General features: G+C 41.2%; 1 long non-coding RNA gene across 1 annotated transcript in view; it reads right to left on the bottom strand.

Moving 5' to 3' along the window:
* The window catches only part of LOC142043333 (uncharacterized), a 55274-nt gene extending 32355 nt beyond the window's left edge, over window positions 1-22919 (bottom strand). Inside the window, exons 1-2 of the long non-coding RNA XR_012654008.1 lie at window positions 22770-22919; window positions 18873-18998 (exon numbers count right to left, since the gene is read on the bottom strand). This is a non-coding gene — a long non-coding RNA (uncharacterized LOC142043333). The remainder of the gene's footprint in view (window positions 1-18872; window positions 18999-22769) is intronic.
* Window positions 22920-23605: the final 686 nt, after the last annotated feature.

The following is a 23605-nucleotide window of genomic DNA, read 5'->3' as shown; positions in this document are numbered from 1 at the left end:
GGCTTGGGCATAATTCTACTACTCAACTTCTCCCACTTGCTCTGCCCTTGCTCTGCTCCAGATTCCACCAACCCAAAAATGAAATGACCAGAGTTAGGGACTCCTGAAAACAGACCTTTCAAAGCACATGAATGTAGCAACTGCCTTGCTATAGAGAGGACAAGTTGCCATTACTTCTTCCATCCAGAAATGAATAAACATGAGGACTACAATTTGTGTCCACAGCAGAACTGCTTGCTAGAAGAATGGGAAGAATGGGAGAGCTCTCCAGAAGTTGTGGGGTGCAGTTGTAAGAAGTGGGATCCACTGATAATATGGGATTTTTCCCCTCTTCATAACTCAGCCAGGGGGGAGAGTGTCTGGCCACAGCTAGGAACTCATACATTGTTAATTCAGGACTTCCTTCTCTTCACAGCAGCCCAAATTGGCATTTTGCCCCCTTTAAAAGGAAAACAAATCTAATCCTTTTGGAGTTCTGTTCCTCATTTCAAAAGTGTGTGAGTGGGTTTGAGATGAAACAAAATATGTCCACCTCTTCTTAGTAATGCCAAATTACTGGAACTGATTGGAGGAAGGAGTGATCAGAGGGCACATTGCATGAACTCTGCACAGATTGCATGAAATAAACCTCTCTCTGTAAAACAATGCAGCTCAGGGACCAGTGAGTTGAGCATAATCCCCTGAGAGAAACACCAGGCCAAATACATCACTACAGTATTGCTGTTTTCAAAGGAACTGAAAGATGCAATCCATGCATTTATCAGAGAGTATTTGCTGGAGCCTGCCAGTCTGAATTCTACTTGAACTGGTCCAAATTGGGTGTAGCGGTGTTTGAATCAATGATCTGATGTCAGCAGAAATTAAATCCTACACAGGACTAGAGTCTAGGAATAAACCCCCCACCACCACCTTCACCCTGTTTTGTTTTCTTCTCTTCTCCCTCTGCCCTTCCTCCCTGCCCCAAGCTGAATCAGAGAACTCAGCTGAATGGTATCTTGTCACTGAAAAAACTAACTGAAAATGGCTTCTGCTGAGCAGGGTTAACCATGGGAACATAGCTGTGTAAGCCAAACAACAAACAAGTAATTTCTAAGCAAAATTCTCCTATCTGAGGTCTTAACACCATCTGAAAAGGGTGCAAACCGTACCAATATTGTGTAGGTTGCTTCAGTCTTTCTTTAAAGATGTAGCAACATGCACAGAGTGTGAGCTAGAGGAGAAGAAAGTCTGGAGGAGGCACCAGTCTGTTTGCATTATGTAGTCATAGTGCTAGCTGGAGTTGACTTGCAGCATCTGTGAACAGGCTTCTCCTATTAAAGAGCCTCTTTAACTGAGGGATAATGAAATCCTGCCATTTTATTATCTAGGATAGAATTGATGGGGGAGTGACGCTCACACTGAAGAAGGGTGCGTGTTTAAGAAGAGAACAAGGCAACATTTATGGAGACAAGCAATACGACTCGCTCCACAGGAAAGCTGGATTTCTAGACAAATACTATTGCATAATCATTGAAACAGTACAAAGGAAAAAGGGATCCATAATACAGAACTGACCATAAGGATTAATAAGGCAAAGATTTGTCCCTATCTCATACCCCATGCACTGGCTGGGAAATACAGGAATATAATTGTACGTGATTTTAGGCAGAAAGATACTGTGGACAGGTATTGGGGTTGGGATGGACATGGGGAAAGTATTTTGGTTTTACCTGGGATCAAGAAGAAGAGGGTAACTTAGATATGTGAGTTACACAATGGAGAGCTCTGGTATCCACATGTAACTCCGGAGACAAAAAAGATTCTCTAATCAGAAACAGCATCATTTGTGAGACATGTGATTTCAGTGTGCAGGAGAAAATATCAAGAGAAATATCTCCAATCCTGGGGAAACACATACAAATGTCAACAGCACAGGAGCTGTCCAAGGGAAAAATCAAAACAGTGACAGCCATTAGTGTGTAGAACAAGTACATAGATGCAAGATAAAGAAGCCAATGACTCAGGACACAGCCAGACTGAAAATCATGGCTCAGTGTACATACTGTGGGAAGAACATGAAAGGCAGAAATTAACATTCTCAGCCACTGAATACAAGTGCAAAGAGTGTAAGAAATCTGTCCTAGCATATAGCCAGTTGAGAAGGAAGAACAGCTTTCGGCAGATGAAGAGATTGGAAGAGCACTGGAGGTGTCAGGATTTATGGCAAGATTGGGAAAAGTAGTATTAAGGTTGGTGACAGCATTAGGGTTTGAAAAAGAAGAGCTCAGTTTCATTGCCAGATCCTGCAACACTCACAGAGCTAGACTACACTGTTAGCACTGGCAAAAGGCTTCTGGTTTGGGAGATAAGGGGTCAAAAAGCTATGTTACAGCTTTGGGCAAGTGTTGGTATTAGAGATGTGAAAAGTGCAGATGAAAAAAGCATGGTTATTGCTATATCCTTCAAGACTTAGCAGGAACAAGGTAAGGAAGGGTGACAGATGAAGATTCTTTCTGAGGCACCTTTAGTTCTTGCTACAACTACAGTACCTGCTTAAACTTCAGAATGACAGTGTCTGAGAAGCTATATTCAATCCTTCATTGCATGGCTTTCAAAGAAAAGTGAATTATAACTAGTGTCCCAGGTTCATGGGACATGCTAAGGTCAGGGTTAGGATTTGGGAGAGCAGGGACAGGCCAGTTTGATTTGCTCCTGGGCTCTTAGCTCAGCTTGGTTAGGAAATGGATTTGATATGGCAGGTGGAAACAGTTTTTCCCTGTGGCTGCATCTGTGGCTCTTTCAGATCACTGGCCACACTTGATAAAGCCATGTAGGGCTTGGACTTGAGAACATAGAACGATCATAGGGAGATGCGTAGAGTATAAAACAGAGTAAGCCTGATAATACACCCCCAACATTCAGCCATGAATTTAATTTTCATGGTCTTGTCTAGTCTCACCTCATGTTGAGTGCATGTAAACAGTATCCACAGGTCATCCAGCAAAGGATTCTGTGCCTTAGTTATACAATCTGAAAAGAAGCAACTTCCTCAACATTTTGAAATATGCCTCTTTCTGGTTTCATTTGATTATCCTAGGTTTGTACTGAAAGAGACAGTGAATAAATTATCACCATTGATCCTTTCCATTCTGCCAAAGATCTTATAAACCCTTATCATGCTGTCCCTGTATGTTCTCCTTTCTAGAATAAAAATGCCTAACTTATATGGCCCTTGTATGTCCCAGTTCTATTACATTTTTATCCATAAGCCAATACTCAACATCAAATTAGGTTACAGCTCTTCAGCTTTCCAAAACGAAAGGAAGAGTTAGGTTGGGTTTGCTTTGGAATAAGAAGATAACCTGCTATTGCCAGATCCTATGAGGCCCACCACTGCCAGAAGGTCTGTAGCATTTGGGAGCTGCTAAGATGTGGTTAAGTCTAGGTTTTGAAGGCAGGTTCTGAAAGAGCTGTCTTTTTTTGCCTGTAAGTTCTGTCCGTGTGGGCAGAATCAGATGTGGTTCATGGTTGCTCTTGGGACAGGCCTAGGTTTGTTTTGGAATTCAGAAACCAGACACAGGAGAGGTAGGATTTCTGATGCATCCAGCAGGTCCTGCAGGGTCAGGAAGAGGACTGGAATGAGGAGGAATCTATGCCACCAATGCCTTCAGCTTCAGAGGAAATTGCTACAGATTAATTTTTATCTCTAAAGCTACATGAACACCAATAAACGAAATTGTTCCTGGACACTGGAAAATACTCTTCTACAGTATGAAACTGCTAGAAACAGGTGATTTTGGCCTGCTGTCGGGCAACTCTGGGGCACACTTTGGTAGCTAGGACGCTGCAGGAAACACTCCCACTTCTCTGCACAGATTTTGGCACGCTTCCTCTGCCAGGGCTCCCAGCACCGTGCCATGGTCAGTTGGAAAGAGGAGGCAGTGGACACCACAGTGTGGACAGCCTCTGGGCCCCCCTCACACCACCCGAGGAAGGCCCTTGGCCATGACAGCCTCTGGCCCTGTGTCCTTCACAGGCCTGGAGCTCAAGGCCAGAGCTCCAGAGAGTGGCCATTGAGTTTCCACACTTCCTGCTACCAGGGGACAGGGGAAATACAGATGTGTTTGGGTGTCTTATGTCTTATGACAAAGGACAATAAAGAGAATAAGGCGACATGCCTTGGAGAAGGAGTTAATTTGCAATTGCCTGAAAAAAAGGGTTTCCCATGACAACTTCAGCAGATGAAACTAGGAACTAGCTAGGAAGGACATCTTTACTACCTATTGTATGCTCAGGGAGCAGCTGCAGCAACCAGTTACATGTGTCTCCCTAGAAAGATCAACACCAGCAGGCACTTCTACTTAGCTAGCCATGTGTATATGGGCTGCTTTAGTAAACTTCACCTCCTTCCCCCAGCTGCTCACCTGCTGTCTTGCCAGAGCACTCATGGGGCTGCCTGGGGGCATTGTGGCACAGAGTAGCAGCACAGCAGTCGTGTTTCTGGCAAGGGTTGGTATTAGGAAGCAAGGAGCTTTCCTTCCTAAATATTGGCATTTCAAATGAGCAGGTGAAGGATACAGCTTAAAAATGTGGGTTTGCAATGTAAAATATGTTTACATTGTAAACTGTCTTGGATTACTTTCACTGCCTTTAGGCTGGGGTTGGGGTCAGCTCAAAGGTTGGAATTTAGTACAAGCAAATCTAGAATGAAACACAAGCCTAAATCTTGCAGATGCTAGTAGAGAAGGATGAAGAAAGTAGTTGTTAGTGTGGAGAAAGGGTGTATGATTGATTTTTTTCTGTCTAGCCTCTGAGTCAGCTCAGAATGAATACTATAGTTGGGATCAGGTTTTAAGAAAAGAAAAGCAGTAGAGCTAGTTCTAACATCAAACCTTGGAATGTCACATAACTTCTCTTCACTTGTAAGCATCTCTTTCAGATGCTTAGGATTTGTAGGACAGGAAGAGATTTCTTCTCTAAAATGAGGTTTATTTCTAAGTTTTACTATGATAAAGACAGAGAGATGTAGTTAGTGGGAAGAATTAGTTAACAATTAACTTTTTTTTTCTCTAGTAGTTTGTGATTTCTGCTTCAGATCATGGTTAGGAATACGGTTAGGTGTACTGATAGAATTTTTCAGAAAAGAAGAATTAACAATATTACTCTTAAATATTACAAGTTGTGCCAGAGTCATGTGTTCCTTTGACAGAAATTATTTGTTTCTGTAAGGAGGCAAACCTCCCTTTCAGTGTTGAAGCTGAGGGGGAGGAAGTCTCCGAATAGTTTTATGCTTGTACCTTACAAGTCATAACAGGTAAGATTAAGGACAGAGTTAGCAGGAAGAAATAACTGATGAGTAATTTCAGCACTTCAAGAACCTGTCTTTTGGGGCAGGGGTAAGATGGGGGAGAGGAAGTCTAGAACTTCAGGGACTTTTCTTATTCTGGGAACTTGCCAACATGACCAACATGAGGTAAGTAGCCTGCAGGTCAAATAGTTTATGATTAATTTTATGGTTCCCATGAGCTGCAGGTTGTTTAGTCCTAGTCTATTTTAATCTAGTCACATCTGATGAGGGATAAGAAATTAGTCATAACTTTTCCCCTACTAACTTCATCCCACATCTTACCCTCTCAGTGGCTGTAAGATTCAGGAACAAATCTAGCTTCACAGTTCTCACTGCCTAAACCCTACCCTGAAGGAGGGGCCTGAAACCCATGGCAGGAATTACACCCATTGTAAGACTTTTGTCTCTGCTAGCTACATCCATCATCTTTCCTCACTGGAAACTGGGAGTTTCAGAAATAAAGCTAAAGCTAGGATTCCTCAGTCCTAAGCCTTGCCCAAACCTGAAGAAAGAACTGCAATTTACAATAGGCTTAAATGAATTATAAGCCATTTCTCTGCAACCTTAACAAACTTTTGGGGCTTGCAAGATTTGGGCAAGTAGAATTTCTCTGTAAAGTAAGCCACAGAATTTCTCACTTTCTGAAGCTACCTGTAAACCTAAACTAAATTCTAACATTCAGAACAACTCATATTCAAACCCAAACTAGAAGGCATCTTTTCCCCTCGCCAGCATAGGGAAACTGCTGGGTTAGGTTTAGCATTCAGAGTAGCATGGACTGGGCATTTTATGTTGTTATTACCTAGCAGGTCTTATTACAGAACTGAAGATTTGCCATGTTCAAAGACTAAGCACTAGAGAAGATACCAGAAGGGTCTTTACTAGTTCTTGGCCTCTATACTAGCATTAAGACAACATTAGCATTTGGAATAGGGAAAGATGTCAAGCAAGAGACACTATGGGGCAATTTTTTTTCTTCATTCTGCAAGTCCTCCAGGCAAAGGGTGATGGACAGCTCAGGAAGAGCATGTAGTTTAGTATTCTTGGCCATTTGGAGGTAGGGTGGATTAGGTCTAGGGCTTTGAAGACAAACTGTAGTTTTCTGTAGCTTGCAAGGCTGGAGAGGATTGTTTCAGTGTAGGTACTGGAATAAGGATCAGGTCAGCATTACGTATTTAAGATTAGATTCTTCAGGTCAGTATTTTCAGTTCTGAAGAATATGGCAGCATCTGTCCATGTTGCCTCTAGGTCTCTTCTTTGTTTCCAGCACTAGAAGATTCTGGCTCCAGATCTTTTCTTTGCCTCATTGAAGAGGAAATGATCCAGTTGTAAAGCTAATTCATCAGTTCCTCATTTTCTATACCCAGACCTACTCCTAATTATAACCTGCCAACTTATCACAGCCACAAAACTAAGTATGTCTGCCAGCTAGTTTCAGTTGCAATTCTAACCATAACAACAGCAGAAATTATCCTTCCTCATTCAGACTTGCTGTCATGAGTCCATGGGCTAACATGGAAATTTACAGCAGGTAACCGTAAGCCATTATTTTTCAGTTTCTGATGTCATCAACACCAAGGCTAACCAACGATATCTCTTCACTGTACCACAGACTAAAGATTCATGGTTAATTCAGGATCAGATATTGGTTTTCAGGTTAGGTTAAAAGTTAGGGTTACAGTTCAGAATGCTTTGGGGACAGCAAGGACTAAAGAGATAGTTTTATTGTTGGGTACTACATGACCTGTAGGACTAGAAGCTAGGCTATCAGAGACAAATGGCTTGTGATTAATTCTCTTGCTGTTAGGGGTCTCTGGACTATTAACCTTAATTTTAAGGTTAGGGTTCAGAAGATCTGGGTCATCAGAGCTAGATTTATTGCTGGATTCTGCAAAGCCCAAAGGGCTAGACTGATGGCTTGAACAGGAATGAGCAAATGATTTGTGGTTCGGGGCAGTTAGGGATGACTAGGCCATGGGAATAATGTAGCAAATGGTTCGCAGAGATGCCAGTTTTGGCCTCAGCAAAGATCTGGACCGGTAGCAAGCAAACAGTAAGTTAAAGTGTCTTTTACTTTTAATTAACCTACCACCAAAAAAGGTTTCTATGAATATATTAGATTAACAACCTTATCAGACTTACTTCCAGTCTGTTGGAAATACAACATTGTTAAGCAAGCAATATAAGACAGGATTAATTTATCAGTTCCTGAAAATTTGCACTGAATAAGAATTAATGAAGAAACAAACACATTCATATACACAAGAACATATCAGAGTGCAAAGTTTGGTGTCACCGACAGGCCAACCCGTTAACAGCAGGTCAGCACAAATCATGCAAGTAATCAGAATTTTTTTCTCAGGAACAATATTTGTTCAATATTCTCAACAATTTGTTCAATATTCTCCAGCATATAAAGGCACATTTCAAGAAGACACATACAAGACAAGCTGAAGCCAGAAATTACTTTCCATGTGCAGCTCAAAATGTAGCCATGATAAAGTCACTAACAGTAGTTCTACAAATGACAGTAACCATTACAGCCAAAACCCAGAAAAAAACCCCCAACAGTGGTCTACTAATCAAAAGAAAGCCTTCAAAGCAAGGTGGAAGGGTGCTACATAACAGAATGCTGAAAAGATTTCCATCCCCCAGTAAGGTGGAGTGTTACTACCAAAACTGCTTTGGGCAAAAGTGCTCAGTGATACTGGACCCATTGCCAGTCACGTGACTATTTGTCATCACATTCAGCATTTATCATTAGTCTCAATATTATTGTCAGTTTTCTGATAAGAACTAAACCTGTCACTAACTAGAGGGCCTCAGAGGCACTAAGCGTGTAGTTCACCACAGTCCTGTTGCAGTAGCCAAAGGTGGTAACAAGAACAGGCTATCCACTTAATCACACGATAACAATCACAACCAATTCCAAAGCAAGTACTAGGAGTGTAATGTATATGAATGCAGACAAGATGAAGCCAGACATCTTTTGATCTCTGAGAGATACTGGTCAGACCTGAGAAAGAGAGAGATAAAAGCAATGCCTAGACCAGGAGATGAAAGGGGCAATCCACTGATTTACATGCATGGCACTTTGATTTTCTGGGTTCTGCTTTCTCCTAGCTCTGCCTTAGACAATTAACATACAATGGATGCCACACAGGGGTGGTCCTGAATGGACCTGGAAAAAAGTAAGAATATCCTAAAGTGCCTCGGTCTGCGGGGCAGAGAAGGCAGCAGCTCTCAGATGGGCGTAGCTCACTTGTGTGGACTCAAGACAACTGCAAGAAAGAGGAGGGAAAGAGGCAACTCAAGTTTGTCTCTCATTTTCTTGCTTGCTTTTGCTTTTTTTCCTTCCTCGACACTTTCTCCCCTTCTCTGACAGGCACTTGAAAATGAGGGCATTCACTTTGAGCCAGTGGTGGCACAGGGATAGGAAGCTGACAGGACCAAAGGTTGTGGCTACGCTGAAGGTCTCTGTGCATACAGCTACCAGATGGATGCCTACTCCTTCCCATGCCTTTCCTTCCCTGCGCAATCGCGAGCTGAGCAAGGCTGAGGGGATAAGCTGTGTCTCTTGTGTTGACAACACGGATAGGGCTACATTTCCTCTTTTGGGAGGTGTTCAAGATCATCAGCTCGAGGATGGCTGCTTTGCGGAATAGTTACGATGGCTATGCCAGGGAAGTTAATATAGGTAAGGGAATGCAAGGGCAGGAGACAGCAAGGAGGAGACACCCCAGGACTTTGGGAGTAGAAATACATTAAAAAAGGTAGGAAGTAATGATGTACCAGGAGCTGGCAAGCAAAGGTTGGAAAGGGTGGGGAGAGATAGACTAGACAGGCCCTGATCTGCTAGCATTTGAAGTTACAAGACTTGTTGTTAGGAAGAGATTTCTTTTTTAGAGCTATGTTTGTTATACTTGGGATGGCGGCACTCAAGATGGGGTGAAAGGGTCTGCAGAAGGCCAGACAGGATGTATGCATACAGGGAAAGGGACTGAAAAGGAAAAGGGAGTGGCAGAAAGAAGTAAGGGAGGAACAGGGACAATGTTAAGCACCTTGAAGAAATCTGCAAAGCTGGCAGCTCAGAGCACTACTTCGAGCACTGGACAGAGCCACATTAAAGGCTCAAAACCAAAACACCACCTGACTGAGCTCTTGGGAATTCAAGGGTGCTATCAGTTCACCTTTCAGTACTGGATGGATATGAAATCCCAGTACAAACTGCCACAGTAGGAAACTACTGTCCACTACACCCAAACAATTAGTAAATCTGGTAAACGTACAGAGCAGGATACCAAGGCTGACAAAAGTTATGGACTAGCTTCCATCTAAGGAATGATTAAATAGACTAAGACCCTTCAGTCCAAGGGACAATATGACAGATGTCTGTAAAATCACAAGTGGCATAAGCATGGTAAATAGGAAACAACTACACACTGTTTCTTCTGGTATACAAGCCAGAGGGCATCAAAAGAAAAGCAGGAAGCATTTTTCAAACAAATAAAAGGTAGCTTTTCCCTTTCTTAACTCATAGAAAAGCCAGCTAACCCCTTGCCACAGGATGTTGTGGGATACCACAAGTTAACATGCATTTAAAAATTCATGAACGAATTCACAGAAGAAAAATCCATCAGAGCTCTTAAAAACAAAGGCCCCATCTCTGGCTCAGGAATTACCCGAGCCACAAATTCCTGGAGCCTGAAGAGTGTTTTGAGGAAGTCTCACTACATTTGCCCTCTTCCCACAGCCTTCTTCAGTCATCTGGCCCTGACCATCCTCAGAAATGAGATACTGGGTTAGGGATGGACCTTCAAGCTTAACCCAGCCCATTGTTGTGGGCAAATGCAAGACAGAGGTTGAGAAAAACATGAATATTACTATGGAATAAGTGCAGAAAGTCTGTGTGTCACGATAAATGGAATCAAGCCCAGAATTTGGAAATGCTGAGCTTTAGCCATCACTGGAAATAAGATACGCCAGTCACGCAAACAACCATGAAAGCACCACCGAACAATAAAGGGAAGCCAGATAGGGTGGAGGCAGGTCCTTCACTAGCAGCAATAATTCAACCACATAGTGGGAGTTTCATTTCAAAACCAATATATTTGAACATCTGTGAGACTTATGAGGCTGTAATGGGCTGGCAAGACAAGATTCCTTGTCTCTTCTGTGACTTATGTGCTTGCAATGTCTGGCCTCAGAAAATCAGCAAGTACTGGCACAAAGGACATGACAACAACAAACATTTTTAAAAGGGAACATGTAGCAACCTGCGTGGAGCTTGGAGGGAGGAATCCAGGCTGCTACCTGTCAGAGGGAGAGAAAGCAGGAGGAAAGTCAGTATGCACTGGAGGGGTGCTAGCTACAGCTGTGGTACAGCATTTTTGCTCACCTCTCTTCTACCAGAAGCTTTTCAGTAGCCTTCTGATACTCAAAAAGCTCATCCCAGTTCCTAGGCTAACACATACACATGTAATTCATATCTGTGCATTCTTTTGCTCTTAATTTTCTTCAGCTTGGAGAACTCTTCCTGAAATCCAATATTGACTATTCCTTCTCACTGGCCCCATACCTTCAAACCAGCTCCACCTCTTCACATGGATTTAAAGAGATTAACAATTTCCTGCCTCAGACTCTTTTTCTACCAGGCAAAGCAGGCAAAGCTGGTTTTGTTTTCTCCCCTAAAATAGACATAGGTTCTAGTTTAAATTCATCATTCTTCACCTTACAGGGCCAGAACTGTACATGGTATACCCTTCTTGGATCTCACCTGTGCCTTGTAAAATAGAATTAATTCTTCCCGATCTTTACTGAAGTCACCTTTGACATAGTTTAAGGGTTTCATTTGCTACTTCCTGGGCTCCTTCAAATGACATGAACATTTGTTGTCACAATGTAACCCAAACCCCCAGGCCTTTTTCCTCCTCATGCATAGGAAAATTGATGAGTTCTCAGCCTAAAGCAGAAATTTCTGGCTTTAGCTCTTTAAGTGCATGACCTCACAAACGGCCCAGTCCTCAGTGTCATATGATTCTTTGTATATGATATTTGGATCTCTCCTTCTTTTGACAGTGCCTCCCATCCTGAACTCAAGAGCAGATTTTATTAGCATACAGTTAATTATGAGCCAGCACCATTAATGCAAATATTCCAGTAGGTAAGGACCAAAACCATCTTTGCAAATGTCTGCTTGTGTTCTCTTGTCAGCTGTCCTTCACCTATGAGTATCACCCATTCCTGCATACCCTTTTACCTACCTTGAAGCTTCAGTGTTAAACCCTGTCTGTTGCCTCTTAACTACTTATATTATCCATATATAATCTACAGGAAATTTTCAGTGAAGTACACACAGACAAAATCCACTGAGTATCAAACACAGTATCAGGTTATCCTGGCATGACAAAATTGATATACCCCAGCTGCAATTTAGCTCTTTCCCCCACCATTTCTAATTGTCCTTATCTTTAAAATATAATCTAAAATGCTGCATATTAGGGAGATAAGCCTTGAAGGCAAGTAATTCCCCAAATCAGATTTCCTCCCTTACAGCAGCACTAAACTTGTGCTTTCAATTTACCAGAAATATTAAACATAATTTCATAGTAATGTGTCATTTACTCTTGTTAGTTACCTGGCACCAGCCCTTTTATAGATTTATTAAATTACTTTGCCTGTGACCTGCAATTTCATGTGCCAGCTCTTTCAGCATTCAGAAGTGGAGATTATCTACTCTCCTCACTTGATTGTAGTATGCATTTTGAATTTTGCTTCACCTCATTATGGTTTCTCCAGATCGTCATTCCTGTTTGTCATCCTGCCATCATCACCCTTATTTGAAAACTGAGTTATTTACTCACTTTTTTGGATTACACTTTAAGAATCAAATCCCTGCCATATCTTTAGTTCATATAGCATTCCAATTTAATCTTTCTTCTCTTGTTCTCTTTCATTTCTATAACTGAAGAACTTCTTGCTGCTTGCTTTAATTTTCTTTTCAAGGTTCAACTTAGTCTGATTCCTGGCAGTTCTCACTTTGCCTGTATACTTCCCGACATCCAAGACATAGCTTTCTTTGCTGGTTGATTCTTTTTTGCATCCCTTGTAAGCTCCCTGCTTACTCTTAATAACCCCTTCGAGATGGTTATTCATCCAGCTAGGGCTGGGGCCCTCTTGGTAAGTCTTTTCCACCCACCCTGTTGGGGTCCAAATTACAGATAGTTTTGTACCTTTGACTTGAGAAATTCCAAACTTCCTCCACATTCAAATCCCTATATTTTTCATGCCAGTTGACTTCACTAACCAGTTCCCTTAAAACTTATCATATGAATATTTCAGAGTATATAAGGTTACATAGACCATTATGTGTTTAAAACACAAGTACCACTAACTTCAGTTGCAGCTGTGAATGCTCAGCACTTCTGCAAACCAGACCCTGGAGTCTCCTGTCAGGACCCCAGAAATGAAGAACACACAATTAGTGACCACCTGTGGAAAAGTGTGATGCCTGGCAAGGCACAGGGACTGAATGGTAAAGGGAGAGAATCCAACTGTGTGAGCCAGTATTCAACTATCGTAGCCATATGACTTGTTCTTTTTCTTCCTACAGCCGCCTTGTTCCATCACTGTACATCTCACAGGTTTTTGTAACAAATGAAGAAAGAGTATTAAAGACAATATGTTGTGCCAGTACTCATTCCTGATTCACTCCCAAAGCAGGTCAGTGAGTAAATGGCCTGTGGAGAAAAAATACCCAACAACCCCCCCCCCAAAACAGTATGTCTGCAATTAAAGATGGTATCAGAGAGCAAATTTATGGGATAGGGCAGGGAAATGTAATCATGATTGCAAAGTTCAGAGTGCTTTGGAAATTTTAAAACTTCCAGGTGCTTAAATGAAACTTTAATAGTACTCTCAATATGTATTTTTCTGTGCAATTTGCCTTGATTTTTATGTTTTTTTGAAAGCAAAGTGAAAAAACAGAAGTTCTATCATGTAAGCACTTGTAAGCACTGCACTGTCAACCATATGAATTTTCCACACAGGTCTAAGTAATTTAATTTAATGGAGTAGCTTATAGCAGTATGTTGTTGACCTCTTTACTGGCAACACTCAAGTGGGATGACACACACTGCTAGCATTTAAACAGACTTTTGCTGACAGCAGAGGAACTGTGAGAAGACCTAAATATCACATGTACTATTCCATGTTCCTCAGCTATTGTCAGCATTACCTCTCCTGTCTTACCTTCTCTGACACAGCTTTGCCTTCATTAATCTCTTCCCTGCTGCTGCCTCAGGATCCAAATTTCATCTCTCTCCTAAAACCTTTCCACTTGCTGCTCCCAGCCCATCTCTCTCCTTGCCTAACAAATCTAAGTCCTCTGGATGCTTATGCACAGTCCCTTTTCTTCTCCCAATCCTAGTCTTACTGTCCGACAGCCTTAATTCCCATTTTACATTGTAGCACCTCATCATTCTCACCTTCATTCTTGCTGCTCTATGACAACTTCCCCTGACCATCTACCTTTCCTTGTTGCTGTATCTTCCTTTCCTGTGTTCCAACACATAGGATATATACAGTCTTTGTACCTACCTTCTCATCAGCTGTTTGCCCTCAAGTCATTACCCAGCCAGTTAATTCCAGTTTTCCCCTGCTTCATGATCTAGACTCCTCCTTAGCACACCTCTCCCTCCCTCTCTTCCTTCCCCTGCCCAGCTATCTTCTAATCCTGTTTTTATTTCCCAGCCAGCACTAGGTTCTTCCAGCTTCTCATCCACTATCACTTCCCTTCTTTCTCCTGGTGGTTCCTGCTCTCCCCTCATCATTCCTCCAACTGATGCATTGTCCCTTTCCCCAGATAGTTTGAGGTTTTCTTCTTAATCTCAAGAACATCTTGTGGCAGTGATTGTGACAGAACAATTTATACATTCAAGATCAAAAGATTTCTTTTAATCAGTTTTAGATGTTTTTCTTTTGTGATCAATATATGTCCCAATCTGCAAATAATATTCTGATGCTTGTTGTTAGACATACGTGCATCAAATATTCTACTTCCTTCTTAAGTACATCTTCCCATTCTTTCTCCCCCCTCTCACTAAGAAGGAAACAGCTCAGCCTCTCAGCCATGCAGGAAAAATTTTTTTTTACTTCTTCTACGTGACCCATTACAGTGCAATAAACTTGATCAGAACGTCAAGAATGGAAAGTTGGACATCTTCTAAATATATAGATAAACTAAGGTATTGGGAGAGAAAGAGAGGAAAATATTTTGCACAGACAGTTTACAAACCCACAGCACTCTTAGAAGCGACTACTGCTCCATGGATACAGCTGAACTGAAAGAGGGCTGGCTTCTTTGATAACTCTGTTTCAAATCAAATAAGTCACCTCATACCAGTTTCTACCACTTTTAAAGATATGTTTTATTTTTACATGGGATGCCTTGCAAGTGCTGTCACACTAACTAGGGTGAGAGGTGACAGACTACAGCATTACTCAGTCTCATTCATACTTGCCAGCCAGAATTAGCTTCAACAGTGCCACAACCAATACTAGATTTAGTGCCTCTCCCAGACTTAGTTTCCCTTCACATACAGTCTGCCTATTTTGGCTTCCTGTGTAGTATGAGTTGGTATGAGGAACAACAGCTTTGGAGCTAGCATGCATAGGGACAAAAAAACCCCAAACAAACCCCCCAACGCTCATTTAAATATGCACTGTGCTGCCAGGTAACAAACCTACTGACCGTAAGCTCTGCATATGGTGAAATGACACTATCCCAGCAGAATGCTGCTTCTGCAGGATCCTGCCATGTCCTAATGAAGACAGTCTGCCAGAGAACAAAGATTAGCCATGTCTGAGACCTTGACGGGTCAATTCAATCAAACAAATTCAAAGGCATGTTGGGTGGGTAATTCTGGAGCAGACTATTACTATCACTAATGTAAGCCACACGGCAGTATTTCACTGCCAAGGCTTTCATCTGGTGATAAAACAATGTCTCAGGAATATAACACCAGGAGAGACAAAAAACAAAAGCAAAAGTATCTCTGTCATGCATACACACCCCTGCACACTGAATGCTGTAATGGTGAGAGTTGTTTCAGAGCATTAAAACTGGGGGTGAGGGGAGTTTTCTTTTCTAATCAGCTTATTTAGAAGTTAAAATTGTCATTCTGTTCTGAATATGTAACTAACTGAGCAGTAACTTAAAACCTCAAGCTCTGAGTACCCTTGGATGGAGACCAAGAAGCCTGAACACTATATCCATGCAGCTCTGATTAGCTAGTTCTATGCCTGTACTGAGAATGAGGCATGTTTCAAAATAATTTGAAATGGGTCTTTCAGTGCTGTGCTCCAACATAGGTTAACCACCTGAGAGGTAAAGAGTGCCAGACCGCGCTACAAATTTTCTTCAGAAGCAGAGGCTAAGTGGAGGCTTGGTTTGTCTGGTTGGCTTAGCCAAAGACCTGGGAAATGCATCAGCAGGAGCCATCTTCAACCTGGTTTTCAGACATGCCTCTGCCCTTTAGAAGTGGGGTTAATCAAAATAGGGCCAAAGTTTGTTTGCAAGGTTTGTGAACCTTAACAAACCATTTCCTCAGCAGACCATCCTGGTCTGAATTTTGAGTTCATAATGAAAACTGAAACCTGGCCGGTGTTTGGTGGTTTGGGATTTGACAGAGAGTATTTCACATGGCCCTATTTATTGGCTAAGGAAATACAGTGTGGCTGTGTATACAAAAGAGAACTAAATCCCTAAAAACTGGATTGGTAAAATAGCAACGGTGTTATTAGAAAAAGTGTTATGTGCAATGGCAGCCTAAGTATTTTTGTGATGCTTCTGCAAAAAACCTGTACTTAGGATGGATTTGGCACCATTTCAACCTCACTATCCTTTAATTGTCTAGTCCACAGCTTTCACCACAACTACCTGAAGATCTGGCTTCTGGCTAAATAGGAACATCTTCCAAGAGTCCAGGGTAACTGTGGAAGAATAGTCAGTACTCTTGGGAAAGAAACATGAATCTCTGATAGGTCTGTTAAAGCTTCAGGAAGGAAGCAGACCTTTGACACATACGCTTTTCTTACAGCCAGCATTATACAATGTTTGTAAATGGTGCTCATGAAGTGAAGCACAGCTTGTGTCCACAAATAGTAACAGACAGGAAAACAGTGCATAAATTCTTATGTCTGACATGAAATATAACTCATACACAAATGAAATGTCAATTTTTCAGTGTGCGTAATAAACCTTGTACCTGGCATAACAGTGGAGATCATCCTGTGAAAGGGGGCTGTAGATATTGTGGACTCAGCACTTTTCCAGCTGTTGCTTTATATACCTTTTGACAGAGACAATGAGGCCAATGGACATCACTAGCCCTGATCAGTTTGGATTCAGGCTGCTAGTTCTGACAGAGGAAAAAACCCCCTCTATTTCAGAGTCTAATATGTATTGTTCTGACTCCAGCTTTATAAGGTACATTGAAATGGATTCTCCCTCTCCTCCACCATTATCTTAGGAAGTATACTGAAATTACATTGATCAAAGAACTGACAAAAACAATTTGGACACAGCCAGCAAATGAAGGACACTGACTACAAGCCACATTGGCTGGTGCAAATCAGTGTTGTTCTGTATGCTTCACTGAGGTTAGGGACAACCAGGTGATGATTTTCCTCTATATCCCTATGCTGAAGCATGCAGATGGAGTCTGATGAGTGACTCTCCCAAACAAGAATGGGATTTAAGTGCGTAAATCTTTATGCATTATGATGAAATATATCCCATGAAAAAATCAGACTTCTATTTTGTGCTTGTGTCATAAAACTTAAAAGAAGTGCAAATTTTAGCTGGGAGGGAACTTTTATGACCTAGTTATAAATCTCTGCAAGGAGCGGTTTGCAATTGAAACACTGACAAACTCTCAAGCAGAACAGTGCAAGTGGGTGCGCCAATAACATCCCCTCCAAATTCTACTCCAGTGCAGTCAGTGTGTCTCATGCCAGCATTTAGAGTCCACAATGAAATAACCAGTACAAAGAGAGGAAAATAGTCATTTCTGAATTACTGTCCCTCTTCAGAAAATAACCACAAAAACAGGGTTATTTTGTTACTAGAATGTTGTGGTTCATATGTTCTAACAAGAGACTGTCAAAGAGAAAGCAACATATTCCCTGTCGTATATGTAAGCAGGAGAAGGGGAAGACTAAGAAATTGGCTACAACAGTACTGGTGTGACAAAGAGAAAGCATTCTGTGTTGTGCTTAGAGAAAATTAAATGTTTTTTAGATTCTTCTTTGTCTATTTCATAAGACTGTTTCATCATTTTTTTCCCCCTCTAGGTCTGTTTCATTGCTACTTAAATCATATTTCTGTTTTTTAATTTTCCTTTTTTTTTTTATTATAGACACGAATCTTAATGAGTCTAACAAAACCGAGCTTTTTAAAAAATCTCAACGTTAACATCTTTATCACATCAAGGTGCCCTGATCAATGAATCAGCCTTTTTTTACAGTTTGTCTCCTGTGCCCTTTCCTGGCCCAACTGCTCTTAAGACAGAATGACATTTCTGTTTTACAACCCACTGATGGAATTAATGACTATGCTTATTAATTAGGATTATTGGAATTTCCCGTCTTTCTGTTTCATAGTAGCACTCCACCTCTGCTTGCCAATCATAATTATAACTACTGACTCTATCACATTTTGCTTTTTTAAATGAAATAAAATGTTTGGCTTGGCCCTGTGCCAAGAATGGGGTCATTCCCAAACTTGTAATAACATAACCTTAGCTGATGTTTCTTAGTAACACGTGTAAATAGGAAAAAACAGTTGCACTGCGGGGGTTTAGCTTGGCCACATGTGACTACAGTTAAAGAACATGGGAAGAAAATCAGTGGTCTTTCCATGATAGCTGTCCAGTTCAGGAACAAGCACACTGCACAGAGACAGAAGTGCAGACATATGCAAAGTTAACCACTTTCTTTGCTCAGCAGCAAGCTAGTGCAGCATATCCTTTTTTTGCTATGAAGCAGCCGTGCAACCTCTGCCTGGAGCTGAGCTGAGGAGCTGACTCTCAAAGATGAGTCTAGCAAAAATACGATGAAGTCTACCAGAATATTCCTTCCAGTATCTTCTATTTACCTCTGGCAACACTAAGCTTCTGTAACAATTAAAAACATATCTTGGGATTAATGACATTACAAGTGGTTTCTTGGTAGCGCCCTCTGGATAAAAGCAGAATGTTAGATGTCACTATGAGAGATGGGCTAAAGCTGTGAAGCTTGGGCCGGAGTTTGGATCTTGGATAAGCCAAGATGTTTGAGATCAAGGGTTCTCCTCTGACCGTTACAAAAATGGGCTGCCCTTCAGCTTGGCTCAGACTTTGATGATCCTAGCAACTAAAGTTCAGGAATTTGTGAACTGAGGGTATTCAGATTCACAGAAAAAATTCTCCCCATGCTTTGCTGCAGAGTAAAATGTTATATGGAAATAAAACATAAAGCAGCAAATACACTGAACATGTGAAGTTACCTTAAAATTATTTTTCCTTCCAGAGGCCCCAATGACTTTCATTATTCAGTTTTCTACTGGTTGTTTCAGATTAAGTGGGTTTAACGTAGGCATTCTGCAGTGGAAACAGTTGCAGGCTGAACATTGCTATTAGGACAAAAAGAAAGAAATTACTGTCAGTGCAAAACATTTCATCTAGCAGGTACCCCTAATACTCTGTATAGCAACAAGTCTGGTAGAGGGACTGACCAGCTCTACACTGGACATACAGAATCTTTCCTGCTGCTGACTCTGTTCATTCAGGATCACCTACAGCTCCTCAGCCTCATAGAGCTACCCACCCTCCTGCCTGAAACCTTTAATCAGGGAAAGCTGGAGGCCACATACCATAGCTTCCCCCTTCAAGGGCCAGGTGCCCATACAGAGGTATGAATACAGCCTTTGGAAAACACTGTGATCAGCCTGAGATGGAATTTGGCAATGTAGAAAATAACAGGTTGGTAAAGGAAGAAAAAACCCAGACCTGTAAGCTAAAGATGTTTTAAAAGGGTCTTATCTGAGGTTTTTCCCCCTGCCCTTCCAATGTCATGATCACTCCATTTGCAACAGCAAAGAAAATGTTTTTTGCCTTGCTGCTGTGTGTAGGGACAATATATCCCTGATCTGCCCACGAGATTTAAACAGAAAGGCACTGTATACTTTTCTTCATTATGAATATTTCTTTGACTCTTAGTGACTAGAGTGACTTCGTCTAAAGATGATCCAGTTGCAACAGGACTATATTTCCAAGGCCAAATGAGTACACCACATACTGGGAGGAATCCTTCGTGTGTGGTTTGGTGGTTATGGCAGGAAACTGGCAGACGCGACTCCTGGGAATTGACAATTGCTGAGATGCTGGTGTGCAGCAAAGCAGATTTATGGCAGGTGGAAAATGAAGAACCAGCGATCAAAAATGATGTGCTTGGATTATCATTCCTACTGTGCAATAGGACACAAAGCACAACCTCTTGACTGGTCCTGGATGAAGTAGTGAACATTTTGTTTTTCACATAAGCCCAGCAGAACTTTAACAAAACTTGTATAGAAGCAGGTGTCCCCTCTATTTTTCACATACTATAAAGTTTCCCATATGGGAAACTGGAAAGTAAGTCCAGATCTTGGCCCAGGATGTGGTGGTTGTTTTTTTTTAATCAGTCTGCTGGCACAAAGGCATTGCAAAAATGGTTTAGCAGGATATCCAAGTATTTCCCTGTCATGGATCTACCAATGGGAGTTAGCTGGAGATCCGTTTCAGTCAAGGCAAGCTAGGGTAAGCATGAGGCCAATCTCATTTTCATGCAGGGTTGATCTGAGTAGAACAGGTCTACAACCACCATTGCCAAAGAATCTCAAAATCTCTAAAATTTTTAACATTCTCTCTCCACTCCTTTCTCTTATTCTTTCATACTTTTGCTACATTATGGACTCCATATTAGTTATAGTAAAATTGAGATGTCGTACAAAACTATGCACTGCACTGTCACAACATAAGAGACAGTGGGAATAATTCCCAAAAGCTCACTGGGTTAAAAGCAATAACAACAGCTGGAGCTATCCAAGTTTCCCATATTCAGTGGATGCCTCTGAAGATGATGTATATTACATGGTGTGAACACTGTAAATATAGGTACCATGATACTAGAATGGGAATTGTTATGCTATTAAATCAATGACAAAAGTTTCACAGTGAGTTAATAAGGGTGCCCAGCATGAGCTGCAGGTTCCCAGAAGCTAGGCAGAATACATTTAAGCTGAGTGCTTATCCCCTAAATAAATATGATGTGCTCTCTCTGAAGCACAGCAGTCCTGACTTTTTTGAGGGGGCAGATATTTTATTCCAGCAAGGCTGGAGCTAGCAATCTAGTCAGAGCCCGCTACAGTTGGAAGGAACTAAAGCAGGAAAATGGGAACAATTTACAGTGGCAGTTTATGTACCTTTCCTCACCGAGAAGGCTTCTCACATGGACATAATGACATTTCTTCATGTGATGGCCCTTCTGCTGGTACATACACAGCACTTTCACACGAGAAAAGGATAAAGACCACGTGAGAGAGGTTACGACACACATAAGTGGCAAAGTAATCTCAGGAACTATATCACATGTCTGTCACCTTTGTCCTTCACTTGCCACCATGGACACTGTGGTATGGCTGATTCATGTTACTGCCTTAAAACTTGGAATTCAAACATGATTTTAAGGGAACCGTGTAACTCTATTACAAGGAGATATTCAGTGTTTAGATAGCTGCTTGGCACTTGACACAGACATCTCTGAACAGACATCTCTGAACAGACAGGAATAAAATGAAGGGTCATATGCAGAATATAGAATGAATCAACGATGTTTTCTCTGACTGCTGTGAAAAGCTGATTTAACCTTGACCAGAGATGCTGGAAGAGAGCCTGTGTGAAATTAAAGCAGCAGAGATCAGGGCCAAATCCTCAGCTGGTAAAACTGTCAGAGCTGTGCTGAGGTAAATGGTGTTAAATCCCCACTATCAAATGGGACGGTCCATGTTACATCATCCAAAAAACACTTTAAAGTATGAAAAGTCAGCTAGCAAGCTCAACAAGAACAAATGGTTTACAGAGCAGGAAAAGCTCCTATTCATTAAATAAGGGTCAAGCATATGGGCCAGTAAACTTCATTTGATCAATTATGCTTTAAAAATCAAATGAAAACCATTCTTAAGGATATGTCAAACAGTTAAAGCCACAAGAATGTCCCACGGTTGGGTAACAGTAAGGCAGTAAATCAGATCTTTTTGTAGGCCTAGCGAATGCAGGGCAAACAATAACAAAACAGACAATGGCAGCAGAGCTGTATCCTTTGAACCAGGCACTGTAACAGATATATACTGTGTTTTGCAAAAGCAGCACAATAGCATGTTGCTGAGAGCATACAGAAAGCTAAGACAAAAAAAAATATTCTGGCTTTTTTCCACTTTCAGTCACAAAAAGCCACAAGGAAGTTGAGATACGAGGACATTGCAACTGCTTGCAAACAGGTCATTCTGCTACGTGAGGTCAGCAGTACTGCTGCTATTGACTTCAGCTGAAGTCTGGTTTTGGCATATAGGTTTTAATTTATCACATTACTGAAGCTGCACACTGATATAAATCCACACCAGAGCAAAAGTGGAATAATGCTGTAGTTAATCAGGCCTAATGAAACAATGGTCCTCTAGGTCAGAAATACAGCTGTATCTCTGATGTTAGGATTAATACTTACTCAGCTTTGAAATTAGTTAAAAAGATTCTTGCTATGGATGTCATAGATCGCATACAGAGAGGCTAACCAGCACAATCCTCAGATCTAAGTGATCTGGAAAAAAAATGCCACATAAAGAGGTGCAAATCAGTAATGCTGATGACCCATCTGCCAAAAGAAATTCCATTGGCTAAGCACTAATATAAAAAATCAGCTTGATAATATGGATGAAGCCTAACACCAAAAATATCTGCAGATTCATAAAACTCTTCTTGCAGTCCAGGCGATAAAAGAGCAATACTTGTTGCGCATATTACTGAAGAGGAGGAACGACATACATGTGCCATCTGCCCAAAGTCAGAGTATTCATATATTCTGACCAACCTGCTGCAGATACATTTAAAAAACTCACTGATTAACCTTCAGGAAAAAATTATCTACATTCCCAGAAATTATAAGGTATTTAAAATAAAGTCTGCTGACTTAAGTTAGTATTAATCTTCCCCTAAGACACTGTCAAAAGCAGTACCAGAGATCCCCGAGGAATGAAGGAAGTGATGGATTTATAATGGCTGATGATTTAATTTACAAAAGAGGTTTGATCATATTGAAAGACACAGACAATTTTTCCATATAATAGAGAGACATAACGCTGAAATTCTACCTGGTTGAATAGACACCATCTACCCAGGAATAGAAACCAAGCAGAAAGAGTTCATTTACAGCAGCAATTCTTCTTACTAACTCAGGCATCTCCTTGTTTCAGCATGCTCCGTACCGTGCCCATAGCTCATTCCTATAGCAGTATGCTGACTCCAGCCTCAACAATCCCTGCTGGGGTATTTTCTCCCACAGTCACAACTGTCCAGTCCTCTGTTCCCTGGCCTGTGCTCACACCCTGGCATGTGAATGAGGTCACTCATGCAATCCATGCTTGAAATGTTCACAAGTTATTGACTGGCACTCTTTGCCCTGCAACACCTAGCGCTCTCTGGTATGATTGGGAGAAATGCTAAAGCAAATACACCACTTTGACAACAGTGGTAATTCTCACTAACCTATATGGGTGACTCCAGCTGAGGTAAGTTACACAGGAATGTTCTGTGCCTTACTGAAGATATTCCTGTAAAAAGTAGCATTTGTGTAGCATTAAGAGATACATATAAACAAACATTTCAGTCACCAAGAATTCTGTTAATTTAAAATATTTTTGTTTGACCATGCTCCTTTCTTGTTCATGCACCTCTTAAAGGAACAGGTACTTAGTGCAGGAAGGACAGTGATTTATTTATACCAACAACTCTCAGCAACACTGCAGCCACCGTTTGCTCCTAAATGGAACACAAATACTATGCCTGTATTGATATAGAGAATTTTGGCAAGCCATTTCAAGATTTATTGATGTAGCATTATACTTTACCTACATAAATTAACTGCATTCTAACTGAAAATGTATTTTACAAACTTTTTATTTGTCTTTAGCTGCAACTAGAACACAGA

Source organism: Buteo buteo, chromosome 2, assembly GCF_964188355.1.
Source record: "Buteo buteo chromosome 2, bButBut1.hap1.1, whole genome shotgun sequence".
Lineage (NCBI taxonomy): Eukaryota > Metazoa > Chordata > Aves > Accipitriformes > Accipitridae > Buteo > Buteo buteo.
This window is presented reverse-complemented; position numbering and strand designations above follow the sequence as displayed.